Consider the following 23,087-nt stretch of genomic DNA (forward strand, 5'->3'; position numbering starts at 1 on the left):
AACACAAGGACTTCTAGAACTAAGCTTCTAGCGATGTATAACGGATATCAAGATAATTATGACATTCATATCCATTACAAACGCTGTTTCTGTTCTACTTTGACTTTTATTTTAGTACTCAGGCGATAATTATGTTCTATTTCTTAACTTTGAGCATTCTTTTACATATGGAAAGATTCTTTAAGGTATTTAAATGTTCCATTATGTATAGAGAGGTAAATGAGAAACAAGCATGTGCTCACATTAATAAAAGTTTCGAAATATTGTATCATTAAGTATAACAATCAATGTTGCTTTTTTAAACACTTGGTAACAAGTCTTATTATATTTAAAAGAAGAAAAACACATCTGCAAACTTTTTCATGATTGCAAAGGCTGGCTTGGAGGTTCGAACCTGGCTTACTTTTTTCCGAAGATACCCGAAGCTGGACTTAGAAAATTTTTGCCTCAAAACACCAATAAAGAATGCGCTCAACCTTTTTGAGACAAGGTGTACCTATGAGAATTCAATGTACCGAAGACTTTAGTGGGTACACACTGCATCTCAGCCTCTTACCCATGAATTACTGGCTACATAGAAGATTTATGAGTACAGTAAATTCGTACCGAAGAATGTACCCATGGCAATAAGGTAACACGAACATACGCCATATTGTGTGATATCGGTTGATGTCTTGTTTGTGCATTGTTTGAATGAAGATTGGAAAGATTCCAGCAACCAATCAAACGAGTCACATATAAAAGTAAATGGAATATTTTGTATTTATAATTGTATCTGGATATTTTAAATGAATTAACTTGTCAAAAATGTATATTATATTTCAGTAGTCAAACAGTAATTTAAGCCATAGTTCCCTTGAAACAATTTTGCATGGTTAAGCTGATTATAAAATGTAAATTTTAAATCTAGTTTTTTTTTTTTAAAAAAAATGCACAACATGCTAATTTTCGTTACTTTATCTGAATAATATTCCGACTGTTCCGTGGGTGCCATTAACGTATGTAGGAAAATCAAGAGTATGGAATTGAAAGTGCAAGGGTAAGTATTCCATACGCATGGTTACGTGCACCTTGCACTTCACTGGTTTGTATACGTTGTGTTTATGGCTTCTGGCGCTTACGTTCAAGGGAACGTTTACTAAATCCCTCTACCTTGTGCTTGTGAAGGACTTCACCGTGTAAGTGTTGTATCGCCGGACCAATTTTTGGAAAATTACAGGGTGAATTGGAGAATTTATTTTGGTTTGAGAGGAAGAGTAAGTGAAAGTCAGGTGAGGGGAATAGTGATTTCTGTAGGCTGTGTTTGATATTGTAAGGGATACTGTATGTGGAGGCGGAAGTGACTCTTTGGCGGAGAAGTACACTTGCTATGATTTAGTGGTGGGAAAGACAGTGTGGTAATAGCGCGTTAATATCAAGATTGTGACATATCTTGTTTGTGTTTTATAGAATTATACAAAAATAACGAAAGTCAGTTGTATACAAAAATAACGAAATTGTGTGAAAGACACAGTATACTGTTTACAAGTGGAGCTTTACTAATATGAAGTGCTATTGAAGCTAGTATCATTGCCAAAAGCCATCTGTTTCACTACCAACTCGCATACCCACCATCGCTGACACGCCTGCTTCCTCCGGATGCACCCAGCACTGTAGCATACATCCGGACGCCGCGTTTATACGTAATAGTAATTTTTATGCCAAATTGTAAAAGTTTACATGGCTCTGTTTTGAAGGTAACTGAACCTAACCTAGCCTCACGTAAAGTAATAAAATCTAACCAAGTGTAGTACACTTTGGTACTTTTTTCTATTTTCATGTAATCTTCGATATAACGCTAGAGATGCATGGGCTCGGAAAAAACCGGCTTTTTTGGAAAAAACTAGATTTTTTTCTGCTTCTCTTTTTTGCTTCGGAAGTTTTGGGCTTTTTTTTCAAAATTCTGTTTTGAATTGATAAACATACTTTGTTTCGCTTCTCTATAACACAAAAAGTCATTTAATTAGTGGTTGGTGCTGATAATAATACAAAACCACAGGATTAACCAATGTATATAATAAGAATTTTTTAACCTCCTATATACAAAAGTAAGCAGAGTTGACAAGAACCATGGTTGTTTTTGAAAATGCCAAAGACCCGTTTTGGGGGGATGTTTAAACCAGGCTTTCTTGGTTTAAACTAGTTTTTTGATTTAACACCTCATAGGCCTATATCACGAAAGTAACGACGAAAACTGAAAGGACTTAAATTAACCTGGCCCTAGCTGATACTCCACAAGAGTTCGTTAAAAAAGAAACGTGAAAGCGATCGAAGGAAATATTTAGCAACTGAGCGTACAACTTACAAAGTTCTCTCTCCCTTATTTTATGAACGGTGCTACCTTAAACTTGGCCAAACAAAAATAAAATATACGGTTCCTTCGAAATTTTAGTGTTTCTTGCTCAGTATCGCAAACTCAAGTAGGGAATGCAATATCTCAAACTAAACAAACAGACAAATATAATTTCGTTAAACTTTCCTGATCCACTCAACAATTTGTCTGTAAATACTGTGATTCTACTCGTGTGTAATTTATAAGACCCCCAAAATTGCTTATGCTACAAACATTTAATATTACTCGATACAGCTGGTGGGAAATATTTTGTTGGGTGCCAGTATCTTTCTGCTACACAAGGTCAGCAAAAAAAAAAAAAAAAAAAAAAAAACTTTTCTTTTGAAGCGGTGTTTTGGTTCAAATAAATTTCTTAATTTATTTAGATTACATATGGATATAAATAATTTTATTTGGCCTTAACATCCTTATGCAACACAGTGATATGAAAGTAGATCTCTTTCCGAAAGTAGACATCGATTACTAGGAAAAGGTTTAGCTGTCTGATGCAATAGGAATAAATAGCGCGATTATAATGGAAATGTGTTGCTTCATATTTAAAGCACACTAACTTTAATTTTGATTTATAATTATGAATTAGCTTATTATTGGTAAAATAAAACTGACAGTTTTCTCCTCTTCTTCTTCGTAAGGTATTTTCATAAGAAGATTGACAGAGGAAGAAAGAGGCCAAAACTGGTATCAAAAGAGAAACAACAAACCCGTGTCGTTCCAAATTAACCCTTGACCGGTTAATCTCATGAGAAATCACATTCAGGAAAATTAAACAGAAAATGTATCTGACTACTTTCTTGAGTTAGGGGTAATTATATTAAAGTACTGCTTTATATTAGCGAGTGACCGTAGGGCAGTTGAGTAGAGCGTTGACTTCGTTTTAGGAAGGTCCTGGGTTCGCGCTCTGCAACCGCTTATCCCTGGTTTATCTCACTAGGCAAATGATGTAATGGTGCCTTAAATAAGGCCAGTGTCGACTGTTTAAAGCCTTTAACATAGGTAATAGTATTGTACGAAATTTTAACCTTTTATTTTTATCTTTTGCAAATTTTTATTATTTTGAAAATAAATTTATTAGAAATTGCAACATCAATGTTTCGGATGTCTTTAAGATCGTCATCAGTAATTACAGTAAATTGGAGAAGGAATTTTGAATAGCCTGTTTATGCAATATTCATGCATTGTAGTAAAATCTGGTAATATGGCAGTAGGATACAGAAGGATATTCTTCATTTGTGTAAGTAGGGGTATAACCTGACCAGGATATTAGTGCGGTTTTTCGTGGAGGTCGCTGCTGTTGTGTTTACATCAGTTTCTAGGTAAGCGCGGTGGGACAGTGGAGAGGAGAGCGTCACTCTGCAATGTATGCAACGATTTCTAAAAGTTGCAATTTACATGTTATAAGTAGCCTAATCTGTTTCCATTAATAAGAACGCTATAAATTATATAGTTGCTATTGTATGCAGGAATGGTCATTCCTGCAGTAATGCAGATGTATTGTGGATAATGACATATGTATGGAAATTAACAATTTAAGAACAACATAAGACGCAATTGAGTTTCTACCATGTATTAGGCAGATTGTATAAAAATTGCGTTTTATTTGATTTCATTATAAGACAGGAGCAACCTGTAAAACACAGGAATAACAATGCCAATGACTAAAATATAAAGGTAGCGGCTGCATCCACACCCAGGTACTATATTAGTGTGAAAACTAAGTCGAGGTAGTTGCATTTCTAGCCAATAGCTACTCGTACATCAGTTTTAGTGACGTCAAAAGGGAAAACGTCATAAACAAGTTGTAACATGCTTTCTTATTGGGTTAAGGAGATTAAGTAATGGCCGTCTGCTATGTGTTGAAATGTAAAAATTAGCGCAGGAAAGAAATGTGAAAGTATGAGTCGGTTGAATTTCATGGTAAGCAAATAAAATTCGAAGTTCCGCTTAGTAGTAGATTTTTTTTTTTTTTTTTTTTTTGGATATAGTATACCTGAAGCTGCATCAGTTCGCGAAGGAGCAGGACGCTCATACTTTTAGGGATTATTCATTGAGTATGTACGAACTTACAAAGGGGGTAACAAAGCGACTTTTGTTTACTTATGAACTGATACGAAAGTAAAAAAGAACGTACCTGTACTTTATATATGCATTTGTAGTGCCCTTGTATTTTTTCTATGACTATGTGTGTGTGGGGGGGGTGAATTTAACGCATATCGCATGTCTTGTGCACTTGGATACTTCTTACTATTGCACTACGTAGAAACTTTATGGTATTTCATGTAGAAGTGGTAATAGAACACAGAAGACACGCAGATCAGGGGGTTCTCATGTATACTATACCTTTTACGTAAACAAATCTATTGTAAGCTAACCTAAACTAATCTGCGCTAGTGTTTAGCTTTGGGCTCTAGGCTAGGTTTCTAACAGACTTTTTTGCGATAATCTATTCACATTGGTTTGGCTTAGATTAACAGCACTAACCCCCTTTCTATCACTTTTTGGAAAGTTATGCTGGATCGCTAAACTAACATAATATAACATAAACTAATCTAAACTAACCTAATGTGAACAAAAATCACCAAAATCGTGTTTTTTTTTTTTTTAAGGAAAAAGAGCTGGACCCCTTCTGCTAAACGTAGGCCTAATTTTTTTAACCTTCACTGGAAGCAATTTGTTTATATTTCGTGGCATCGACTTGTGGTACCTTCGAAATCTGTCTAGTTTGTGTTAACTAAGAATAAGGTTACTATCATACGTTACGGACAAGATAGGTACTAGAATAATTAATTGCACAGTTGGACGAATTTTACACAACATGCAGGAAATCATATTTCATGTATACAAGTGTGATACAGTAAGTATGGGACGATTACAGGATCTATACTACGGTTAAAATGAATAAGTGCATATTAAATACGTATGTATAACTTACTAATTGCCATTTATGCTGTATTGCCGGATCGAAAATCGAAAAAAATGTATCAAAATGTACACCATTCTGTTATATTTGGTTTGATTAGATTAAATTTCATTAGGTTATGTTACGTTAGGTTTGGGGCATACAAACAAGTGCAAAAACTCAGCAACCTGTGCTAGGTGGCCACTAAAAAGCACGAGTATACTTAAAGTCAGTAGGGCGAAGCTGGTGGTTCCGCATGGGATGCGTCCGAAGGGAGCAGGCGCGTCAGCAACGGTCGGTATATGCATATGCGAGGGTAGTGAAAGCATGTCGGTTTTCACAGTCATACCAATTTCAATAGCACTTGTCACGGTTTGAAAAAGCCCAGGTTTTTCTGAAAAACCCATCCCACCTGGGCCCAAATTTTTTTTTGTTTTTTTTTCGAAATATTTCAATGCCTTTGGGGTAAAAGTGTTAAAATGTGACTTACGTTTTAGGATTGTCAGTGTCACAACTTGCAACAGTTTTTCATTCACTACTGTTTTCAAAAATTGCCGTCATTTTGAAATTTTTCATTGGATCACCGAGAAAATCTATACAGCTAATTTAGAGTGTCTCGTGCTTCTACCCTGAAAATTTCAACTTATAAGACCGAAAATTTCGCTTTGTAGCGTGGATGCCCGCTATTTTGAAAAATAAAATGGCCGCCGTTTTGAAATTTTACGTTGGTATGCCACCAAAATCTATACAGGAAATAAACAGAATGTGAGGAACTCTGATTTAGGTAATGATATTAAGATACAATGTTCTGATAAATGGCTGGTGCAAGCTGATTATTTATTTCATTGTATTTTTGAACTTACATCAGTACTTGTATGAAGCATAAAAATCCCTTATCGTCACCCATTCACTGTTTTTTCGCCACAATCAAACACTCCGATATAGGACATCCTTCATCATTACATTGTATAAAACATATTTGTAGGTATTCTTCGTTATACAGTCTCACTTTCATATTAAAGAAATAGTCGTATAGTGCTGCCATTGAGTGTTACTCACATAGAACAAGGGAAATCAACTTCCCAATCGCATAGTTAATGCGTTGAAGAATAAAAGGAAATTAGTACTATCAAATGTGGGCATATAGAGAAAGCAATTTTATGACCGCATTGAGGCTCCTTCTGACAATAATATTGTTTTCTAAACTTCAGTTTTACTGTTTCTGTACAGTGCTTAAACAGTTTCTAACGAAATACAAACAGGTCAGTTGAGTCAAGAGTGGAAATTGTTTTGCTTCCTTGTTCTTTCTTAAGTGACACTGGCGAAGAAATAAATAAAGAAAAGTAATACAAAAAACTACTTTTCTAGTTGAAGTACCAATATTTCAAACGTTTAGTTCCGAATTGAGATCAAGAGTATCTACAGTTCTGATTCCTCTTAGTGTAAAATTATTCTGTAAACCTCGAAAACTGCTAGATGATTTCCGCAAAATAGTTGTACCTTTTGGTATACAGTATAAATCCGGTTTTATACTTTTCAAGGGACTTACAGAAAAAGAGTAAATGGTGGGAAAGCTTTTCAAGCTATATATAATTAACAGTATATAGATTTACAGAGATTATTTGCGATTAGTTTAAATATCTAGCAGTAAAGAACAACATTAAAATAAACCATTTTCAGAATATGTTTTGTACATCTAACTGTTAATTCTGTCTGGCTATGTATTATTCAATTTGCATAGCATTGGAAGGTATTTATACAATACTATTAGTACTTTTGAAGTTCAATATACAGTTAACTTTTTCCTGTATCCCAAGTCCTTTTTTAAATTTAATTAACCATTTCTCCTCTACGTTCGCTGGTTTACAAGATATGAATGACGGAAAATTCAATTTTTCCTTAAAAGCGGGGAGTGGAATATATTGTGAACGTAGAGAAACTGAAAAGGCCGAGAAAAATGGTGAAAAAACGTGAATTCTGAAAACGGGTATGTATCTTAATAATTACTAGGATAAATATTAGATACCTACTTGCAGATTATTCTACGAATTAATAAATAAACAAAATCGATCAAATTCAAAATTTTTTAACCTGCTACCGTAGTTCATATATATATATAATTGTTTTTCGGTTACAGGGTGTCTAGCAGTTATGGCTGGATACCTTAGTAAGTTAAGTACGTGTCATCGCTAAGATGAATAGGATGTGTAATCCAGTTTCCCCAAACACTGTAATCGAAGAATTCAATGGATGATGCTTAACGTGTGACTCACCGTAAGTTTGCAACAATAATTGCATCTTGCTTAAGTAAGAGTAGAATGCAAGGTCTAAATACGAGTATAAAGAAGTTGATGTAAACACAGATCAGTAATGTAGAATTTGTACGTAAAAGTGATTGTATTTTGTCTTACTGTACATAAAGAAATATAGCTGAATGAAGAAATGAAGAAGTGTGTTTATATTCGATCAGCAAATTAACATTTCAAGAAATTTATTGTTTGTCAATATTATGTCTAAATTTACTTTGAATATTAGAACATAGTAACATAATGAAAACCGATGAATATTTATCTTAATAGTGCTGTTCAAATACATATTTTTAATATCTTCTTTTTTAAGGTTCCCTTGTATTCAAAGTTTCATACTTCTAATGAATAAGGTGTCAAAAATTTTATTTTCATATTTTAAAATTTAAGTATTTCCGTATTTTTCGAAATATACGAGACGTGGTCAAAAGATACGGTGAATAATTTTACCATATTAGAAACAAAGTAATAAGTTTACATGGAATTTGATTTAATCTCATTCAGAGTAATTCTTGGCTAGCAATGCATTTATCCCAACGTTGAATCCATTACTGGAAGCATTCCTGGAAGGCTTTTGGAAGGGCGTTCAGCTGCTCTATCGTAACCCTCTTGATGTCAGGAGTGGTGTCAAAACGTTTTCCTTTAAGCACAGTTTTAATTTTGGGGAAGAGGCAGAACTAGCATGGTACTATATCCGGAGAGTACTGTGGATGTGGACAAACCAATATTTTTATCGGTCAAAAACTCTTGTTCGTCAGTCAAAAGTCGGAGAGCGAATTTCGCACCCACTCTTCTCATTGGCAAATCGGTGGTTAAAATGCTAAAATTGTGAGATGCTAAGTTCTTCGGTAAGCTCTTAAATAGTTATTCGCCTGTTTGAACGAACAATTTTTGCCACTTTATGCACGTTTTCTTTTTTGTGGTTAATCGACGTCCCGAACATTGCTTGTTCTCTACCGATTCATTTCCGCTTTTAAATCGTTCATGCCACTTGTAAACAGTCTTCAGAGTTACAGCATTATCAGCATACACCATTTCAATATTTCGTAAGTTTCGTGGCACTTATCTGCAACTTGAAACAGAACTTAATATTCCGCGTAGTTCGAAATCCATGATGCGCGACAGACACGGTAAACACGGCCTCCCTCTAGCGGCTCTGGACGCGGACTGACAAGTCAGAACGTGTTTCATCTTGACGCTGGCTGTCTCAACGAATCAGCTATCGAACAAACTACATCAAATGAGTGTAGCGTCAGCAGTTGCTGCTTAAAAGAAAAAAAATGTTATTTTTTTTATCACACATTGTACCTGAGAGAGGTTTTGATCCCTGCATTCAAAATTCAAAATTGTGAGATTGTAGATGTTCGTTTTCGTTGGATTCTGTTCGTTTGTTGCGCACTGAATAAACTTTTTTTTTATTGACGTATTTTCAGTAATAATTCTATTTTATTTTATGTATTTATTATCTACACTGAACTAATAGTTTACAGTTCCACGTTAATTGAGGGTCCAATATCTTATGTTAGTGGTTTGGTCTATGTAATTCTGTTAATCGTGAATTACCTTTAACAGGCTTCGAGCCGTATGCTTGAGCTTGAATTAATGAGGAATGTGTTCCGGGAAGATCATTGGGCTATATCTGTGTTCCACGTTCTGAGTAGTGAATGGAATGAGGAAATACATTGACTGTTGTTATATGCACTACAGGATAAGCACATTTCTTTCGTCTTAAAGTAGTTCACAATGTACTTTTACAATTCAGGCACTAAAGAAAACTAAACATAATAGATTTATTTTATTTTTACCCGATTATTTGTCCTAGATTTTCTTTCGTTTATTTATTTACTTAGGAAGTATCGTAGTAGAATTGAGGAGTTTGATGTAATAAGGGCATAAGCCCTACGCTTAAAAGGTTACGCCCTTTTTGCATCAAATACATGAGTGGTTTTTATCATGCTTGTTAAGCCTCGTGTCAAAATTTCAACTCGATATCGGAATAAAATGCTGCATATTACATTCTTTTATGTAAGAAAAAAAACTCCACTTAAATTTTCAACATCGTTTTCTCCAAATGCATATTTCAGACTTACGCCCTTATTGCATCAAACCCCCAATTAATATTTAACTATTTTCGAGGTTTATTTTTAAAAACAGATAAATTGAAGTATTAGGTTCACCATGCTTAAAACTAGGCGTTTATGCAAGATGTACGTCACTAACAATTAAAGGACAAAGGAGGGAGTAATTAAAAGTTATAACGGAGAGCTTTCGAGGGAAAAAAAAAACAAACTACTGTACAGTTAACGAAAGTTGGCTTCTGACAGGTTGATAGAACACGTAGTATATTGGAAGCGCTGTTGTCAAAGGCTCTGCAACTAATGTTTTACTCATAATTATAATAATACGAAAGGAACATCTGATTTCCAAATAATAACTATAATAGACCTTGGAATATTAATATTCTACAAGAAGATTAAAAAAGAGTTATCACAATTTTCTAAACGTATGCAGCTTCAATATTTGTCTTCATCTAATGCAGAGTCTTCACAATCTTCTAATACTGAATCGAAGTTGGATTCGAACACTGTGTTAAAAAGAAAGTACTTTTTAACCTATTAAAATATACTTTAATTGACCTTCTGCCTTTATAACTTAACAAGGGTATTTCTCAAACACATCTACAAATTATAGTAAGTTACTGCTTCTATGTACTTCGAATACAAATTCTCGTGTAACAGGCAAGTAAAAAACTTTTTCTTTGAGTGTAATTGGAAAACGCATGCAGAACAGAAAATTAAAACTGCAAATGATTTACTAAACTTTGTTTCGTGCTAAGTTTTCTTAAAAAAATAATAATAATTCTTTTATTTAAACAGCATTAAACAGAATACGTGAGTTAAATAAAGTGTAAAAATATTTGTGAAGCCGATGCTGTCTTTTACTGTCTAGAAATCGAAGGCAACATAATTGGTTCCCGTAATAACACTAGGAACATAATAATACCATTGTGATTCCCAAGAGTCACACTATATACGTATTAATTATTCTTAATATAATTGCTGTATGATCGCTGAGTTATAACTATTTGTTTTGCCTAACCCGTGTATAAGTTTCTTTTTTTTTTCTTGTGATATTTTTGCATACTAGAATGTTAGTTTCTCTATATTTTAGAAATGGTTTTCGTTGTTTCCAAAACTTTTTTTTGGTAGGCGAGTTGCAGTACAAAAATTGTCACTTTCCTTGTAAGGATCAGAGAATGAAGAAATTTGTTGTTATGCATGATGTGCACAAGGCTGGAAGAGAGAATGGAGTCAGTTGGATATCAATCTGTGGTGCTTTTGATCAGTTGTGAGCATCCACTTTGATATCTGGGTGTTGTTCATTCAAATCAACGAACTTACACAAGCTGGAAGTGTGAACGAGTACGCAAGTGCGACCAAATAGAACATTCACGAAATTGAGAACATGATAAAAATTCTATTTTTGAAACATAATATACTAATTGGTAAATTTAAATTTACTTAACATGTATGATAGACAAAGCACTTCATATTTACTTAAATCAGTGCTTATGGAATTTCTTGAAAAGTTTCCACGTATTGTTAACGTTTATCCAGGCTCACATGAAACTTGTCAAGTATAATGTAAGCCTGCCATTTAATCAGTAGAAACCAAATACGTATTTATTGAAAAAAAAAAATCGTCGGAACTCTTGCAATACCAGTTATTTTTCCTTCTTTTATAATGGCTTCATTTGAACAACTTGTTGAATTTATTGCCCGTTTGTTGCAATACGTTCATGGTGTGTGGTATTTTGTATTCCTTTTACATGTAGGCTGATAACTAGCTAAGTATTTCGTTTTATAAATGATCATTAAAATTGAGAAAACCACTTTTATAATTATTAGAAAGTATCTGGGTATGTTCTAAGTTAAGAGCTAAGATGTAAGTTCCATATTAGCGGCACAAATCTGAGATGACATACATCATTCTCTGTAGTGTATAAACTTGTTAAACTGCATTTAGGTAAATGTAAATAATAAGTAGTTTATTATCGAAAATTAGGTTTTTATTCCTGCCTATAAAGGTAATCAAGAAAGTTCTGTAGCTTTTTCACCCACCACCTTCGAACATCGATATGTCACCTAAGACGTACCTGGACGATCAAAAATAGTCCCCATCAGCATCAACAACCCTCTGCCAACGTTCTGGAAGGTCATGGATTCCATCGTAATAGAACTTGGTGGACCGTAAAACAAAGGAGGTATCAAGTGCATTTTGCACCTCTACTAGGAATTTGAACTGGCGTCCTCTAAGGTGATTGTCCAAGGAATGGAACAGGTGATAATTGGATAGTGTAATGTCCGGGGAGTATGCTGGATGCAATAGTGTTTCCCATCCAAGGTGTAGCTGTAGAATGGTGTCCCGGGTCATCCTAGCCACGTGGGGCTTATCGAGACAAGGCGAAGGTCAGTTCTTCGTAGTGCAGTTGACCCCAGTTTGAACTCGTACAGCATTCACGCCCTTGTGACATTCTGTCTCGTGTTCACTCTGTCCTTACGCAAGTTCACGGTGTAATTGAACTGCCACCATTACACAGTATGTTGGATATACCCATACCAAGAACTGACCTTCACCTTGTCTCCATTCGCATTCAACTTACGGTGTGTGGGCCAATTGAACGCAGACCTCCACAAAAAGTGACAGAACTTTGTTGGTTACCTTTATAATAGTGAATACATTTACGTTTAGGTGTGTATGTTACACTTTGGATTTGGTTAGTATTTCTAATATGTTTTGATTGGGAATAGCTTCAAACGTCACCATATTCTTTGATACCAATGAGTCATGCCGAACATCTCATTTCCAGAATTCAATATATTACCAAAATCTATTGAATGTTTAGAAATGTATGTATAATCTGCAAACCCTTCGAAGAAAGAATGGAGCTAGTTGAAAATCAATTCGTAGTGCTTTTAACCAATTATTAGCATCTGTTTTGATATCTTACTGTAGTCCATTGATATCGTCGACCTTAGACAAGCTGGTTTGGAAGTGCATTATATGATTCATGTAATATTTTCTTCTTTTTGGTTAGATCCTAGGTTGATATCAGACAGGACATCACCATCAGTGAAAAGTTATTTAAATTTTTAACGTAGGTTGTAGTATTGCGAATCCTTTACGTATAGAGTCGTCACAGGTCTGATCATATACAAGTAATGAGAACAGTGTATAAGTCCTATCTGGTTTTATGCATAAAAACATCTGTTACATTCCCTGAATTTAATTGCCTCTCATCTCTGTATCTTTTTTACCACACGTGTGGAAGGCGTCATAACCGTCAGCACGTCAATCTTTGTCAATGTACCGCAGCGATCACCATGTTGTATGTGTGATGTCTTTCCTTGTGTTGTGGTGCTTTCCGCGAAGTGGTCACTTTTGACGAAGAGGTCGCCACGAAGTCCCTGAAAACATTGTTGTGAACTGCACACACTTGCCACTTCAATCTCGATCCATGCACGTCGTTCGTTTTTCCGAAACATATTGTTATGGCGCATCAAGTTGCCTTCTCTAGAACATTGCTTGTTTTGACTGAATAACACATAGTCGTTATCTCTCGCCATGCTTCATCGTCTCACATTCCCTTATCGCCTGCGGAACTCCTGTAGTGCTGAGATACACATCCTTCTACTGTGTGAACAGTGTTGCCATTATTTTTCTATCTACGCTCTGTATTTGGGAAAGTATATACCTTTTTTTAATTTTATCGTTTTCATCATATAAATATGAAATTGTGCATGTCTCATACACTATAAATTTCTTCACAGACAAGGATTAGAAAAACGAACATGTAAAATACGAATCATTTAATATAAATTTAATTTAAGAGTATTAGAAGAATTATGTACAGTATATTTCTGAAATGACCACTTCCTTCGAGGTTGAGATGATATAGTGTTGTTTTTCTGATATTGCTTACTTTTGGTGTGTATCAATGAAAAGTTAAGTTGTGAAACTACAATCACCTTAAATACAAATTATTTTAACGCGTGATAACTGAAATCATCAATTGTAAATGTTATTGAATTAATTCATAAATTAAAGGAAATGTTTGTATTGTGGGTAAGTTTATTAGATATTGTAGTATCTACATCTTTATTCCTTATTACATAAGTTGCATGCTATTGGTGTTGGTAACTTTGAACAGCGATCACCATGTTATCAACAATATACGCAACAGTATGAGCAATATTGCGTACAATTGTTTGCTTAGGTTGAAGAAAAGAATTATGACACCATAAATTAATCTGTGAAATAGGGTGTATTTACCATATATGTTTTATAAGGACTTCGGATTTTTCTTTTTCACTTTAAAATACATGGCTCAATCTCTGAGGTTATTGACAAAGGAATATTTAGGGCTCGCATACTCATTTTTGGTGAGGTGTCGTATTGTAATTTCAGTATTTTTGATTTTTATGTGTTGTATAGATTTGAAGAATAGGATCGTGATGAAGAAAATATTGTAATACTTGTGGTTTAGTTTCATTACTTTTTTTCTTCCATCCTCTGTCTTAAGTTCCAGAATAGAAAACAAGCTTTTCAGTAAAATCCATATAACCTTGTACACAGGTATGTAAGAATTCTGAATATGTAAGATTTTCTCAAGAAACCCCTTTTTTATTCCTCTTTCTTTCTTTCTTGGAATATTGAGCTATAACACATGGCGAAATAAAATTCCACTATATCTCGTTTTCTGGCTCCTTCCTTCTTACGATAGATATTTTGCTCATGTTCTTTTTTTTTACTTCAAAGATAACATACAGTATCTACAAATTATTAAACATATAAGGTGTTTCAAGGGAAAAGGGCAATACTTTGAGAAACGGTAGTATGACTAATTCTAAACAGATAACTTCATATGGGCATTGGTCGTATACTGAACGGTTTGAGAGCTATTGGTTGTGAACCACTTTTTATATTAGGCTGCTTCTTCCTCAGTCTGTCGTCACTCTACAGCGGTGAGACACAACGCACTTAAAATTTGATGGAATGACTTTTCCAATGGTTTGCAACTTGTGGCAGGTGGTGTCTTTTAGAGGGAAGTTGTAGAGTACATGTAACATTAATTTAAGATTTATTTAAGGGAACTGTATGGTAACGTTGATTTCCAATTTCCTTCAATAACTTCCCTTCCAAGATTAACTACAGAGCGAACAATAAGCAACATAAGGTCAGAAATAGTTCACAATCTGTAACTCTGAAACCACTGAGAATAGGGCTCATATTCAATTAACTTTTTTGCTTAGAGTCACCTATGTTGGCATTTATATTCCAAAGTATTCCTCTTTCTCCCTGAAACACCATATATACGTACACGGTGTTTCGTACACGTATAGCTTTTTCGCGTATTTTACCGCTTTGTTGAAATTCGTATTTTACCAATATCGAAATGTTATTTTTGTTCATTCTGTACGTGATCAGAAAGACTAAATCATACCTATTCTACGTTTCTTCGTCATAATTTAAGTGCTTTGTTAATGTTTCATAAATATTTAGGAAGTACTTATTTCACGTCGCTTACGCTTAAATATTACCAATATGACTAATTTATTTTAGTTTTTAATTTTAACTGGATCTTAAGTTCTTTATTGTAATCCTTGTACAAGAGTTCATAATCAATTCGAACATTTCATCATTTCCTCAAGCTGAGTATATTTGGAGGATGTTATTAAAAATTTGCGAAGCAAAAATATAATCTATATCATTTATTAATTTACACTTCAAAACCTGTGAAGGAAAAAGTCGGCATGAAGCTCAGGAGTGGTGAATATAATTTACAGAAGTGTACTGTAGAACACTTTGTGCAGATTTTTCTATTTACAGCTTATGAAGTGATATAACAATGTTATCAAAAAGTAGATTCCTGCTAACATTACGTCTGAGATTCAGGAATGATTCCAGAAAAGAGCGAAATATTGTGAGGATAACGACTTAAACAGGAATGGAAGTAGTTGCACAAGGTAAGATTTTATAGTTAAATTATAAATCATTATTAGGGGTTGCTTGAAATTTGGTCAGATGGAGCTGACTATTTGCTATCACTTCAAATTGACAACTAGGAGATAGTACTGATAGTTCTTTTAATTCTCATATGTATATATGGATGTAGGAGTATAGTTTAACTACAACTTTTTTTCGAACGATCCTCCCTATAAGTTTCAAAATATTAACTACTTCCTGAATATATCTTTTAATTCATATGATATACCTCTTGTACGAACTGCTAGTCTTTATGATATATCTGATACATATTTATTTATTTCTAGAAGTAGTGGAGAATCGTTATATTATTATTCAACTCAGTGAAGAAAAACAGAACTTTGGTACACAATTTTTTACAGATGCCAAGAGGTCAAGCAAAGGCTCAAAAATGAACCAGGAAAGAAAAAGAGTTTTTCACTCATAACAGCAGTTACCAGATTTGTTATATGGATTGAGCATAACTTAAAATTTGTTTTACAAGTATTCATATGAACTTCATCTTATGGTCACTCTGGTTAGAAAATTCCTTTTTGAAATTATTATGTACGCATTCTTGTGTTTGCATCTCGTCTCATATACGTTTTCCAAATATACGAGATGAATGTGTAAGATCGTGCATTACGAACATCTGACCCGCATAAACTCACATAGTGAAATTAGAATTTTACATTATCGAAAAATATGTCCAATCTACTTACAGATATATAAAATTCTTCTCTTACACAATGTAAAGTCTTGAGGTCTTCATCAATACATTCTTTTAGTAAATTACTGTTTTGTGCTAGATTTTAATTTAACCAAATAATCAATCATTCCCCACGGAACTGAATCTACATGTATGAAGGTCATGTATATATATAGAAATATATCCATTATAAGAACACAAGAATAATGAAACAAGAGCAAAGCATTTTGTCATTCGTTGGTTAATGGAATTTCCAGGATAGATTCTCCACTCATAATAAAAGTAATCCTTGCATGTATATGAGAACATTTTAAGTTTACGGTCATAGTCGGTTCTTCTTACTTTGAACGAGTACTGTTGTGCAGGGCGCCAAAAACAGCGTACTTCATATGTGCATTTTATAACAATAAATAAATAAAATTATACACTCAGTACTAATTGTAGGGGAAAAAATCACATTCAAGGAAATCAAAATAAGTGCACCAGGTAAACAGACGAACTATCCTATCAACTACTCATGAGTGAAAAGTGGACGGGATCGGACATTACACACATGAATGTTTATATATAAGGGTTACAAAAGTGCAGGAGATATTGAAGCATATACGTATGCAAAGTCTCTACGATGGTTTAGTGTTACCAAATAAACGTTTGAAATGCCAAAGCACAGATTTTTTAAAATAACTGGAAGCAATTACTGCTTTTTTAGTTGATTGTCGGACGTGGATATATCATTTCAATTGAGTGTTTCATTGTCGCTTTACAAACACAGTTTCATAGTTAACATTTACGACTGACATTATACAAAATTACAATTTCCTAACTATATTTCGATTATATAGCTGCCTATGATGGCATGAAACAAGCTAGCGTACCCACTTAATACTGATAAGCCATTAGTTGAGATTTTCACTTTATTACATTACTACGATTTCATGATTAAAATAGTATTAATATAAGCAACTCAAGTGTTCCTTACATCTAGATCTACTCGTAATTTCGTTTTTATAATTTATAATATACCAGAGCCCCACGCACCGTAGGTGAGGGCTCTACCACTAAGTCACTGTGGTCTCTATACTTTTGGGTTGGAGCTAGTGTCTATACTTTTGGGTTGGAGCTAAATTATAGCAAAACTTAAGTTTCCGTGCAAGGACTTATACAGATTTCCTACAATTCACCTATAGGTATTGACTTAATTTAGCTTCGTGTAGTTAAAATACCTATTCCGTGAGATACGGATGAATTGTTTAGTAACACGTGCATAATAAGAGTTCCTTTGGAACGACCGAGCGTACAAAGTAGAACAGTATATGCAAATAATTAGAAAGTAAAGTAGAATGAAATAATTGTTGATCGATGCTTTACGATATATAGTAAACAACTCAAACATAGAAAGTCTCGAAACATTCGGGATACAAGATAAGGCCGTTCATAGTTGAACTACATCTGAAACAGATTACTGAATTCGTAAAAAGAGTTATGATTATGGACTGTCGTTACTATTCCGTAAGTGATTATATATCCTTGCACATGCAAACGAACCAGAGCAAGTTAATCAATGTATATCAGAGTGCTCACTTCTCGTGCGTGGATGCTTGGTTTGAACCCAGCTCGCGTCAAGTGGGCTTAGTGGTAGTCAAACACCGTGTGGGTAAGTTTTGTCGGGTTTCTCCTACTTTCATCATAGCACTATTTCGTTTGTGATCATGATTAGCGTCTTCCTTAGCCTCAGATTATTATCGTGGGCGGTACATTTTAAAACAAATCAATGTAGAGTATCAATACCAAGAACAGTTTTAAATAAAAGCAAAATAGCCAAAACTGGTGGTATGGTCCAGTAATTCTACTCTCCTCGAGCTGAAAAAGTTGGTAGAAATGGCCTATATTGTAAGGATTTATCCTGCATGATGGTCTGCGTACCCACCTAGTGCACTGATTTCAAACCTCCGTCGTTATTCGCACTACAATAGGCCATACTGTTCATGAACTTGGTTTGCAAGAGGTGGAATACAAAAATTTAAAACATGGTATGCTAACAGGGTTGGCAAAAACCATGCTTTTTATTTAAAAAAAAAAAACAAAAAAAACTTATTTTTGTTTAAACCAGGTTTTTATGGTTTAAATGATTTGCTCTATATATTCATATCATATATGGACAGAAATAAGTTTGTTTCGCCTTGATGTTATTATGCAACAACCGGGTTATGCTGGAAGGGGTCACATAAGCTTAAAGCGGAATAAAAACCGCTTCTCGAGTTACATCCGAGAGAAATTGTCCTCCATTTGAACTCAGAACCAGGACTGATTGGCCACAAATGCGATACGTCTGCCGACTCACTCACGAAGGAATCCTCATTTAAAAAAATACATGCTTCTTAATATAACTATCAAGAGTCATTTCAGAAGGGCAAAAAGATAAACAGTTGCACAAGTGAAACCATTACACAGAATTACATATGAACAATTTCAAAGTACTACGGAGTACAGAAGAACTAATTTAGTTCAAGTTAGTTAACAACGACTTTTATTGGTCCAAATTAAAGAAATACACCGACTTAATCTGCATATCAATAAGAAAAGTGAATAAAGATACGAATTATTTGAGTCCACTTTGGCTCAAACTCATTTATACATAGATAGATACCAAAGATACTTATTTCACTAAATGCCTCTTGTGGGGTCTGTATGACCCCCCTCCCCCACACACAAAAAGTACGGCATTTTCGATGTATTTTATCCATAGTAAACATTGAAACGAAACAATATTTAGAATTTTTCTCCGATTGCAATTACAAAACAATAATAACAACTACAAAAAAATCACAAAATAAACATTTATAAACTTGTAAAAAAAAAGTTGCTTTTGTAGTATAATCTTTTTGAGTAATGAATGGGGAATTTAGGTCTGAATAAAATACGAATAATATACGGGAGTGAAACGTGATAACCAACAAATGTGTGTTCATCAAGATTTTACAAACACTTACACTTTTACGAACATTTTTTGTTTTTTGGTTTAAACCAGTTGGATTTTTTGAAAAAAACAGCTGGATTAAACCAGCAAACCCTGTATGCTAAACATACAAAAGTGTTAACTATTTAGAATGAGAGGGCACACCAAATCTAGTGTCCTTTCACACTTTTGCAAGGAACAGTAAATGTAGCTGCAAGAAATATACGGTATAATACTATATATGATAACTATATCGACGGGCACTAAGTTTAAGATTAGCAGAATTTGTAAAACTCATACCGGTAGGTAATATTTAATACGTAGTACATAACGAGGAAGGCATGGTGGATTGGCGGTATAGCTCTGGTGCGCCAAATCTATTTCGATGTGGTGGACAGCACCGTGTCCGTGGGTTTTCTCCGGGTTATTTCGGTTACTCCCATATTGCCATTCCATACAATGTTTTCTAATTATACGTCTCCTTTAGCCTAAAGGGCATAAACATGCGACGTAAAATTAAAAAGTTCATTTCCGTGTATAAACACTAAACACAATATGCGTACAAACTAATGTGCCCTAGAAATGACTATGCGCTATCCTAGTACCTAATATCTTACTATATTCAATTATTTCACTATAGTATTATGAAATTCACTATAGTGTCTTAAAAACTGTTTCTTAGGTAGGATTTGCATTTATGGGTGAAAATTCACTTTACGACAATTTTCCCTTATAGGCATAAACACGCGTTTGAAAGTATGCGACAAAAGCGATCGCGGAAACAGCACACGCTAACTTCTGCTAGGTGGCCTGCGGGGTAACGAAAAACTGCATCTGCAGGAAGCAGGCGCGCCAACGACGGGAAATGCACATAATCAAAGGCAGCGCAAAAAACACTTGATATCGCCTAGAATCTCATAGGCTAGAGTACCTGTACTGGTTTCACACTAGTAGCTCTACAAGTTTCCTACATCGATTAGAATCGATTGAGCGTCCCTTTGAGCAGCGAGGCTATATGAGACGTGGACCTGCAATTTAACGTGTACTCCAAACCACATGAGCTCGCGCGGAAATCGAACTCGGGTCTCCCACACCAAAAGCGCGTACGCTAACCGCTTAGTCACGAGGGAGCTCTAAGGTTCCTACATCGTTACATAAATACTTCACAGATGGTATTAGTTTGTTACACAGTCGTCTTTGATATCCACGCAATCATTTTAATCCTAGTTGTAATTGTTTCACACTTGTAAACATGAAATACTGGTTTCCTACATTCTGAAAACTTCCTGCGTTAGTGGAATTTAGTATCCTATACAATCCTTTGTCATATGTATTCATTCATTTTATCCATACAACTACCGTAATTTTTATGACGGACTATCCTTAATCTGTTCCAATAATTAAAAACTCATATTGTATAAACCATAACAAATATTATTGCAAAAACCATCTGTTTTCACTACTCTCGCTCATTCGCATAACCACCATCGTTAATGCTCCTACTCTATTCGGACGCACCCCCGTGCGGGACCACCAGCTTCGCCCTGGACTGACTGCTCGGTTAGATAGCATTCGCGCTTTTTAGTGGTTATCTAGCACAAGATGGTTTGTGTTTTGCACCTCAGTTTTTGTCATACATCCAAACGCCATATTTGTTAACAGTTTAGAGATGGGGCAAAAACTGGCAATCAATGTTTGAGTAAAGTGTTATGAAAATTTTAACTAATTACTTCTAGTTTACCGAACTTGAACTTTATAGTGACTTATGTGGGAAAAGAAAGTGAACTCTTCGTAACGAAGACAGAACACAACGTGCTAACACGCCTTGACTCACTAACGCTCGCTCGGCAATACTATGTGAATTACATATTGGTAACTTAACCTAATTTATCGTATGGAACCATAAAACGACCGAATCTGAGTAGATTATCGCAAAAAAGTAGGTGAAAAGCTGGCCCTTTCATCGCTAAACAAGGCCCCGTATTTAATTGCAAATAGTAATTTTCTATTACAAATCATAAACGTTCCCACGCATCTATTTTAGAAGGTAATTGAACCTAACCTAGGCTAATGTAACGTAATGTAATATAATCTAACCAACGGAACCAAATGTAGTACATTTTGGTATTTATTTTCGAGTATGTTTCGCAGAAGTGGTCCAGAAGCACGCAAAAAACACAGGAGAAATGAATGATACAAGTACTTAGATGTAACATAACATAACCTAAACTAATGTAAGGTAACCTGAATTAACCTAATATTAGTGGAAATCAGCAAAATTCTATCATTTTCTGGAAAATTATTCTGGACCCCTACACTAACATAACATAAACTAACCTAACCTAATGCGAACAGAAATTACCAAAATTGTAACATTTTCGAATGTTATATGGTCTCGCGATACAGCACAAATGCCGAAACAGTTTTCGTCCTAATCTAAGCAAACCTTAAAATGTAAATTGACAGAACAGTCTGCTCAAGTAATGCCGATTGCATATCATGTTACCATGCACAATGTTTTGTATTGAATTGTTTAAATATTTTTTGTTAGATTTTCAACAATTCTTTCTAATGCTATCTATAAACTTGTGAGCGTGTCCTAGACACGAATGTTTGGGATAATTTTGGAACTAGGGGGCCAAAATCGGGTAAAATCACCATGTTTACAGGAGAAATTAGTTGATGTTACGTAAGTGTAATTACTAACATAACATAACCTAATCGAACCTAGCCTAGCCTAAACCATCAAAAACACAGAAAATATAGGAAGAAAGTAGGAATTCTGATAAAATCACCACGTAAAAATTACTGCGGATAATTTATGTATTTCTCCACTATCCTCGTTTAAGAGTATGAACCCTACCCGTCGCTGACGCGCCTGCTCCCTACGGACAAACACCCTCGCTCTGCTCGGGGTTTGAGGTTAGACTCGATTAGGTAGCATTCGTGCTTTTTAGTTGGTTCGTGGCTGCAATAAACGTGTGAAAATTTGCTAGAACCGTCTGCTCGAGTAATGCCCCAAATATCCTATTCTAACCTGACCTAAACTAACCTACCCAAGCAAAAAATAATACAGAAAAGATCCCCCAGTTCCAAAAACATACCGAATGTTTAATTCTTAAACGATTTTATTCTTAAAAACAATAACAGGCAATTCATGTTAATAAGTAACTACTTTTCTAAGACATGCATATTAACTTTTACACACTACACAATAGTAAGTTTCTAAGAGCCCTAGTCACATTTCTTGGTAGATCCAGTTACATAAATAATTTCAAAAAATGTTTAGAAAAAATTATAACTATCAAAATTAGAACTACACCTGAACATAAACTATACAGCGTGGTTTGGAACATGCTTCACTTAGTCTCGACAAATAATTTTTCGAGAAAAGAACTGAAAATTAAATTCACACCCAATACAGACAATAAACAATGGCGTTCAATTATAAATTTTCCGCTGAAAGCAGTGATGCCAATTCCTTCAGAGCCGTTTTCCCTTCACAAGCTTTAGAATTTCCCTTTTCCGGACAAAATTTCCCTTCATACAAACTGTTCAAGTACTGTTTTTAGTAAACGTATTTTTAATCGTTTTCGCTTCCACCTTCTCACCCCAACATTATAACCACATACAAGCAGATACCTGACAGCCTTCCTTTGAGCTTATACAGAATTTGAACTTGATTTATTGTTTAGGTATCTAAGGCGTCGCGATGGAGGAGGGAAAAGGATATGGAAAGGTGTAGGTCAGGACCTATGTTAAAGGTGCAATCTCTGCATTTGCCTGATGTGACTGAGGAAAAA

The 23,087-nt window shown here is 34.7% G+C and overlaps 1 protein-coding gene across 1 annotated transcript in view; it reads right to left on the reverse strand.

Annotated features, from left to right (window-relative positions):
- The window catches only part of LOC145690880 (uncharacterized), an 87,502-nt gene extending 64,767 nt beyond the window's left edge, over positions 1-22,735 (reverse strand). The window contains exon 1 of the transcript XR_014132294.1: positions 22,607-22,735. The gene's annotated coding sequence lies outside the window, so the exon portion shown is untranslated. The remainder of the gene's footprint in view (positions 1-22,606) is intronic.
- Positions 22,736-23,087: the final 352 nt, after the last annotated feature.

Source organism: Thermobia domestica, chromosome 7 (assembly GCF_964235325.1).
Source record: "Thermobia domestica chromosome 7, izTheDome1.hap1.1, whole genome shotgun sequence".
Taxonomy (NCBI): domain Eukaryota; kingdom Metazoa; phylum Arthropoda; class Insecta; order Zygentoma; family Lepismatidae; genus Thermobia; species Thermobia domestica.